Here is a 7,005-nt window from a genome sequence, read left to right on the forward strand (position 1 = left end):
ACGATGCGTATATCTAGAAATGTCAGGTCGTGTCAAGTCGGTAAACATCCTCACGCTCATATTATTGTTTATATATAGTTCGAATTTCACGCCACTCAGGTCTTGGTTATTGTTTTTTTTTTTTTTTGGTTTTTTTTTTGCCATCCGTGTTTATGAGTAATGCTCACTTAACTGTATTAAACAGACTATAAAAGTTCATGGTTACACAGAGTTTGTGTGTTGGTCCGTTATACTTCCGGATGGCAATGTTGTGAACTCCTTGGCCAAGCGCATTCTATCTATCGATAGTTCGAAGACCATGCCACTCAGGTCTTTGTTATTGTTTTTTTTTTGCCATCCGCGTTTATGAGTAATGCTCACTGAACTGTATTAACCCGACTATAAATGTTCATGGATACACACAGTTTTGTGTGTTGGTCCGTTATACTTCCGGATGGCAATGTTATGAGCTACTTAGCCAAGCGCATACTATCTATATTATGTAATACAATTGAAATTTGGCACGGATTTTCGCAGCTTTATATAGGTAGAATGAAGTTGGCGTCACTCTGGTCTTTGCTACTGTTTTTTGCCATCCACGTTTATGAGTTGTTCTCACTAAACTGTATTAACCAGACTATAAAAGTTCATGGTTACACAGAGTTTGTGTGTTGGTCCGTTATACTTCCGGATGGCAATGTTGTGAACTCCTTGGCCAAGCGCATCGTATCTATAGGTAGAATGAAGTTGGCGTCACTCTGGTCTTTTTTTTTTTGCCATCCACGTTTATGAGTGATTCTCACTAAATGTATTAACTAGACTATAAACTTTCAATGTTACACAGAGTTGTCTTTGTTGGTCCGTTATGTTTCCGGATGGCAATGTTGGGACCTTCTTAGCCAAGCGCATACTATCTACATATACTATGCGCTGGCTAAGAAACTCACAACATTACCAATCCGGAAGTATAACGGACCAACACACAGAACTCTGTGTAACCATGAACTTTTATAGTCTGGTTAATACAGTTAAGTGAGAATTACTCATAAACGCGGATGGCAAAAAAAAAAACAATAACAAAGACCTGAGTGACGTCAAATTCATTCTATCAATATTCAGTTAGGTAATTACCTCTCACCAAATTCTCTAGCGGGCAAAAATTGTGTTGTATTCTATTTAAACGGATACCTTCAATACATAAATGTCATATTTACCGATTTGACATTCAAAACCCACATACGGAAAGACACCCTAAGTTTCATGTCTCTATATATTATTATTATTTTTTTTGTCTCGGGTTAATATAATCCGGGGTCATTGGACCATTACATACAGGAACACACCCTTGTCGAAGACTGAACACATAAGGTACCATAAAGGTATTTTCTCCACCGGTGGCGTGTGGCAATGAATATTTACAGCCATGCTTTAAAATATATATAAAAAATTAGTCCTTCAGAGCCATTGGGCCCATGGAGCCGGAGTTTATCTGTAGCGTGAAACGCTATAATAGCAATTGCTTGCTATCCTTTTGATAGGACGCTGGTCTATCGGAAAATACTTTCCGTCAAATCTAACAGACTCAGCTACCCATTCACTGCTGGGTGGACATGGGGGGGGGGGGGGGGGGTCAGAACAAAATCTCGACTTCACCCGGGATCGATTTTGGTTCCTTTGCGTATGAAGCGAGTGCTCTATCAACTGAGCTATCGGGACCCCCTGCCATACTTTGGAATAATGAAAATGTTGCTGCTTTTAGCTCGAAGGAAAATAATAACGATAAGTATTGAATTGTAAGCATCTAGTTATTGAACGAAAATAGATTATGTGGACGTTTCGGGTTTCCCCTTTATCAACAAAACACGATGAATGATCATTCATTGTGTTGTGTTGATAAAGGAGATACCCGAAACGTCCATGGTATGTTTACAACTTTTATAAACAAGGTAGTGTGTTCAGATACATTGAGAAATGTCCAATCGTTGTAAAGCAACAGATAATGTGATTGATGACTAGGTGAGACGAAAACATGAATAAAGATCGCTCCCATTGCCTTCACCATACATCACTTGAATATCTTGAATGTCTTGTGAGAGAATTTAAACCAACTCGATCTCTGCGATCCGCCAGTTCTTCTTTAATGGAGAAAAACATCCCAAGAACAAAGTTTGCTGGGCGTGGTTTTGCATTTTCGGCTCCAATCATATGGAATTCTTTACCACCTAAAACCCGCCAATGTGAAAGTCTACCAGTATTCAAACGGCATTTAAAAACCAATCTTTTTCATTCTGCTTTTCGTGATTCTATGTGAACTTCAAACAAGAGATATGTGTGACTGTTATTGTGATTTCGTAGTCAAATGAATAAACTTGTGTAATATCAAAGAAAAAAACTATTCTAAAGCACCTCTGAGCGCTATTTGTGGATACTGGAGCTATATCAAAGAATTATTATAATAATTATACGAGATAAAATGCCATTGTTTTTTTAATTGAGCTTTTATATAGCGCAATATCCTCTAAATGTGCTCAAAGCGCTTTACAAGGCCAACAGCAACACTTAACATTTAGGACGGGACATGACGCATGTTAGGCGATATTATAATTTTTTCCGGGCAGAACACAATGCTGTTAACGGCCAGGTACTCATTTTACACGTGAGTACAGTGAGAGAATGTGAGTAAAGAGCCTTTACCAAGGACTCAACAATGCGCTGAGCGAGGCTCGAACCCAAGACCTTCCGATCCGAAAGAGAGTGTCTTACCACTAGACCATATAGCTGTACAGTGTATTAATAATGTCGGATTCATCGTTAAGGGTGGAATGAAAAGACTAACATTTCATTTCGAGCGTATAGATAGTATGCGCTTGGCTAAGAAGCTCACAACATCGCCATCCGGAAGTATAACGGAGCAACACACAAACTATTTTGTAACCTTGAACGTTTATATTCTGGTTAATACAATTTTGTGAGAATGGGCATGATCTATATAACATTTCCATGTGCTCGAGGTCATTGGTCACATTGTAAAGTGTGCTCAAAATGACCTATATAGTGAAAAGTGTTCACAGTCTGAGAGTATCTAATATCACGATTGGTCATTTTGTTCAGTTTGACACATGTGTATGTTTACAACTTTCATAAACAACGCAATGTGTTTACATTTATTGAGAAATGTCCAATCGTTTTACAGTTACAAATCATGTGATTGATGACGAGATGGAACAAAAACATGAATATAGATCGAATGCGCTTGGCCAAGGAGTTCACAACATTGCCATCCGGAAGTATAGCGGACCAACACACAAACTCTGTTTAACCATGAACTTTTATAGTCTGGTTAATACAGTTTAGTGAGGACAACTCACAAACGCGGATGGCAAAAACAATAACAAAGGTCTGAGTGACGTCATCTGCATACTATCTATAGATCGCTCCCATTACTCATAAACGTAGAAGGCAAAAAGGAAAAACAAAGACACGAGTTACGCCATCTTCGTTCTATTTATAACATTTCATTTCGAACTTATAAATATTTGGCTAAATTTCTTCTCTTTGTTGAGGTGAGTATTTATTGTTTTATTTGTGAATGAAAGAATAAACGTGATTTATGTGTGCGTGTTATCTTGTGTTTGCTGACTGATCTCATACAAAATACACAAAGTTGGCAGGTGTTGTCGATACAAAATGTCTCTTGCCAAGATTTAGAAAGGAAAACTAAGATATCAATAGCTTCATTGAAGCTACATTTTCTATAGATAGAATGAAGTTGACGTCAATCGAGTTTTTGTTATTGTTTTTGCCATCCGTGTTTATGAGTAATTCTCACTTAACTGGATTATCCAGACTATAAAAGCTCATGGTTACACCGAGTTTTGTGTGTTGGTCCGTTATACTTCCGGATGGCAATGCTGTGTACTTCTAAGCCAAGTGCATACTATCTATAGATAGAATGAAGTTGACGTCAATCGAGTTTTTGTTATTGTTTTTGCCATCCGTGTTTATGAGTAATTCTCACTGGACTGTATTAACCAGTCTATAAAAGTTCATGGTTACACATAGTTTTGTGTGTTGGTCCGTTATACTTCCGGATGGCAACGTTGTGAACTTCTAAGCCAGGTGCATACTATCTAAAGATAGAATGAAGTTGACGTCAATCGAGTCTTTGTTATTGTTTTTGCCATCCGCGTTTATGAGTAATTCTCACTGGACTGTATTAACCAGTCTATAAAAGTTCATGGTTACACATAGTTTTGTGTGTTGGTCCGTTATACTTCCGGATGGCAATGTTGTGAACTTCTAAGCCAGGTGCATACTATCTATAGATGCTGTGCGCTTGTATGTCTAAGAAACCCACAACATGGCCATCCGAAAATATGACAGACCAACAGACAAAACTCTGAAGGTAACCTTGAAGGTTTATAGATAGAATGAAGTTGACGTCACTCGGGTCTTTGTTATTATTTTTTGCCACCCGCGTTTATGAGTAATTCACACTAAACTGTATTAACCAGACTATAAAAGTTCATGGTTGCACATAGATTTGTGTGTTTATCCGTAGCCATCGTAAAGTTATAACCTAACACTGACCAAAAAAACGACGTCGAAATGCCAGTCTTTTGCCACAAAAGAAAACAAATCGTGAGTTGTATTCAATAGCTCAACCAATGAAATAACTTGTTTCCTTGAGTCCAAGAGGGTTCTTGTGTCAGGCTATATATGTAAACGATGGCTACGGTTGGTCCTTTATACTTCCGGATGGCAATTTTGCGAGCTTCTTGCCAAGTGCATAATGTCTAAAGATAGTTCGAAGTTGACGTCACTCGGATCTTTGTTATTGTTTTTTGCCATCCACGTTTATGAGACTTACTCATAAACGCGGATGGCAAAACACTCGCTTTCCCCATCCGAGAGCCAGCTTGTTTTATATCCAAAATATTTACATTTTACTCTGTTATCATTCCGTATTTCTTTGGGGATTTTTTTTTTAAATTTTTTTTTTTTTTTGGTTGGTTGTTTAAGAATGTGAAATCTTTATCCAAGTAAAGCGATTCAACAACAATCTTATCTCCATAATATCTATTAATAGTTATAGCAAACTATGTCTTCTCTGTTACATGAAGCTATAAAAATGAATATTCATATCATTCAGTAAAAAAAAGTAATCCTTCCATACCACCAGGCCAATGAACAATAGCTATTGCTTGCTACCCTATGGACAGGACGCTAGTCTATGAAAAAGCACTTTCCACCAGATCTAACAGAGCCAGCTACCCAATCACTGCTGGGTGGAATTAATATTAATATTATCATTAATATTATTATTATTTTTTAAAATTATTATTATTATTATTATTATTATTATTATTATTATTATTATTATTATTATTATTATTATTATTATTATTATTATTATTATTAATTATTATTACTATGATTATTATTATCATTTTTATTATTATCATTATTATTATTATTATTATTATTATTATTATTATATTATTATCATTATCATTATTATTATAATTATTATTATCATTATCATTATCATTATTATTATCATTACAAAATGAATGGCTTACATGTTGCGAATTCGATGTTGTTGATGATAAACCAGGTCCTATTCAAATATATACTATTATATCCAGCACTGACACATTCATGTAAAGATAATGTGTCATCCAAGTCCACACAAAGAAAACACATAAACTGTGTAAGATTATAGATAGCTGTAGGTAAAAAGACAAACACATTCAAAATTCTGTGTCAGGAGATCCCACTGCGAATGAGTCACATTGTAAAAATGCCAACTACTACTAAAATGTCGGAATATTACGAATTTTTGGTTCTAACCGAGGAAATAAATAAATCTCTTTAATTCATTTGAAAAATAAAACATCTTGAAATCGAAGTCCTGATACCAGAACTGGTATAATATTATATTATGTGCGGGTATGGGTTATTGTGGTATGACACTTGCTTTCGGATCTGAAGGTCCTGGGTTCGAGCCTCGCTCTGAGCGGCGCATAGTTGAGTCCTTGGAAAGGCTGTTTACTCATATTCTATCACTGTATTCATATGTAAAATGGTCCCTGCCATTAATATATATATATATATATATTTATATATATATATATATATATATATATATATTGAATCGTGTTTGATACAAATATGGTACGATTGTGCTCGGATGTAGCAATAGAGCGAATTATTATTTTAATATTTACCACAATGTTGGAGTCAGTCTACATCGATGTTTCATGCCTAATCAGCCATCGTCAGGACTGTGTGTTACATGAGTTTGGTTTGAAACAAAGACCTGAGTGACGTCAATTTCATTCCGTCTATAAAGTGGAAAGAGAAGGCATGGCACGTCAAAATATTATAGCTCCGTTAAAAAAAAATGAATGTCTTGACACTTGACACTGGTGACGTCAGAAATCGTGCCTAAGGCGGAGCTGGATAGAACTGATATCACTTGACACCATGTCGTCTTACGTTTCGGTTTAACACCCTTCTACAGCTGTTGTCATACAAATAGGGTTTAAGCCCGAAACATTGTCATGTTGTAATGTAATATTTTTAATATTAATCTATCCGTTTGATATGTTGATATCAAAGTCTCTTTATAGCGATTCTTTGTCTCTCACCTCATATCATTTATATTATAGCATATAGAAATTGTTTTCACCTGTTGTTGCCTTTAAACTTGAATGGTTGCTCGATGTTGTCGTTAACCCCCCCCCCCCCCCCTCTCTCTCTCTCTCTCTCTCTCTCTCTATCTATCTATCTATCTATCTATCTATCTATCATCTCTCTCTCTCTCTCTCTCTATCTATCTATCTATCTATCTCTTTCTTTCTCTCTCTCTCTCTCTCTCTCACACACACACGCACACTTTCTCTCTCTCTCTCTCACACACACACACACACACATTCTCTCTCTCTCTCTCTCTCTCTCTCTCTCTCTCTCTCTCTCTCTCTCTTGTGGTCTTGAGGTATGACAGTCGCCCTCGCTCAGACA

General features: G+C 36.4%; 1 protein-coding gene across 3 annotated transcripts in view; it reads right to left on the reverse strand.

Annotated features, from left to right (window-relative positions):
* Window positions 1-6,335, reverse strand: part of LOC144963222 (cytochrome P450 2U1-like) — a 31,045-nt gene extending 24,710 nt beyond the window's left edge. The window contains exon 1 of one of the 3 annotated variants that reach the window (XM_078897054.1): window positions 6,210-6,335. The gene's annotated coding sequence lies outside the window, so the exon portion shown is untranslated. Of the gene's footprint in view, window positions 1-5,561; window positions 5,693-6,209 lie in introns of those variants that run through there. The other 2 variants (XM_078897059.1, XM_078897049.1) reach the window with 2 other exon arrangements.
* Between the last annotated feature and the right edge of the window lie 670 nt (window positions 6,336-7,005).

The sequence above is a fragment of the Berghia stephanieae genome, chromosome 1 (genome assembly GCF_034508935.2).
Source record: "Berghia stephanieae isolate SIO BIC M18660-M18661 chromosome 1, UCSD_Bste_1.3, whole genome shotgun sequence".
Taxonomy (NCBI): Eukaryota; Metazoa; Mollusca; class Gastropoda; order Nudibranchia; family Aeolidiidae; genus Berghia; species Berghia stephanieae.